The sequence below is a fragment of the Choloepus didactylus genome, chromosome 22 (assembly GCF_015220235.1).
Source record: "Choloepus didactylus isolate mChoDid1 chromosome 22, mChoDid1.pri, whole genome shotgun sequence".
NCBI classification, from domain to species: Eukaryota; Metazoa; Chordata; class Mammalia; order Pilosa; family Megalonychidae; genus Choloepus; species Choloepus didactylus.
In genome coordinates this window covers 19,481,290-19,483,037 of record NC_051328.1, presented here as the reverse complement: position 1 = coordinate 19,483,037, position 1,748 = coordinate 19,481,290, and the positions used below count along the sequence as shown (strand labels likewise).

Below are 1,748 nucleotides of genomic sequence, written 5' to 3'. Positions count from 1 at the left end.
GCATGCTTATTTGAGAGAATTAGGGGCCCTCAGACTCCTGCTTTCTTACTGAGATTTAATAGATTTTCTTGACTGAATGTTTCTTCATTTGAGGTATGTACTTAGGACTCAACTGTTTTCTGTTTTGGCTTTTTTTCTTTTTTCTTTTTTTTTTTTTTATTTTAGGGGCTCCAAAAGGAGAGGAAATATTTATTTGACTAACAGAGACAAAGTCTTTACTTCCAGGGTTTGTCTTGCAGGTGGCCACTGCTGTGTGAGCGGGGGTTCGGGTGGCTGGCGGGACCCCCAGCAGACATGCTCTGCCCGCTGCGGGCACCAGGAACCTTCGAGTCTCTTCCACCCTTGGAATCTCTTCCAGAGGAGTTAGCTTGGTTCAGTCGACTAGGATTTTCTGCAGGACCCTGATCCTCTTGCAGGTAACATTCTATCTTTTTTAAGTCTTCTGAGGTAAATCTCCATTTAGTCTCAGCTGGTGAGGGTGGCACTCTGGGGCTGGACTGCTTCCGAGCAGAACCAGGAGGAAGGGCCTGCTGACAAGAGGCTGGCAGGGAACCAGTGATCAGTCCTTCTGAGAATTTCTGAGCTAAGACTTTTAGACCTCCAGAGAGCATGAAGAGGTTCTCAAATCCCCGCTCACACATGGTGGTGGTGGCCTGGCTGGCCAGTCTTTCGTCATCATCGTACAGAATGATGATCTTGCCATGGGCATTTTTATATTCCAGAATATCGTTTGAATAAGGGTTCATTGTTCTAGACAGAGTTGCGATTGGATAACTGTAAGCTCCAACAGTGTGGCATTGCTGGTAAGAATCTCTATCTTGTACATCTAGCAGCAGGAAGGGGCAGTCAGGTTAAGGTTTGTCTTTGGTGTTGGGCTCTGCTTTCTTCACTAGCCCTCTGTCTAGATCCAGCTCTCCAACACCACTGATGACGCTCTAAAGCGCTGAGCGACTGGAGTCCCCAGCTCCTGCCCTGTTTATGAACTGGACAGGACTAGGCAACTCCTCACCGGGGCTCCCCTTCCCATTGGTCCTGGCAGTGAGTTCAGCATCAGGGTCTGAAGTTGTAGAATCATTGTCTTCCAGTCTTTGAATCTCCTCAGCTGTGACTTCCAGTGTTTGATTGGATAGGGAAGCAACTTGGATGACCAGCTGGGCAAAAGTTGTAACTTTTAGTCTCGAAAAGTTCATCTTTTTTGGATCTATAGTTTTTTTTTGATCTCTTCTAGTTTCTCAGTGTATTTAGTCATACTGTTACCAGTGTCCAGTCTTGACTTGACATGCTGATATCTTGGGTTCTGTGGTATCCTTTTGATGAGATACTCAGGATTCCCAATGTGCCTCTGGACAGACATATTTTCTCCAACCGACCACGCTCGGGGTTCTAGCCTCACTGGCTATCTCTAACCCTATCTGGTGGCTGTTTTTATATTTGCTAGTTATGCTTCATTTGCTGGGGACAGACTCACAGACTTCCTCACACTGCCATTTTCTTCCCAGGTTCTCCTATCATTTTTTGTTTTGTTTTGTTTTAAAGTCTGTAGTCCAGAAAAATGGGAGCAATATTTTCAAGGTCACATAGAGATCAATGACCTGGGAAAGAAATTGTTGATTTGCAAAGAATAATAATACCCTGCTCAAATATACAAGTGGGTCTGGTTGTCTTTTAAATACATTTTATGCCTATGTAGTATAGCAAAACAGCCTTAACAGGACCATGATGCTTTGATTGATATGATAGTTTCTGAG

The 1,748-nt window shown here is 44.6% G+C and overlaps 1 pseudogene; it reads right to left on the bottom strand.

Annotated features, from left to right (window-relative positions):
* Nucleotides 1-215: 215 nt before the first annotated feature.
* LOC119518995 lies at nucleotides 216-1,354 on the bottom strand (annotated as a pseudogene).
* Nucleotides 1,355-1,748: the final 394 nt, after the last annotated feature.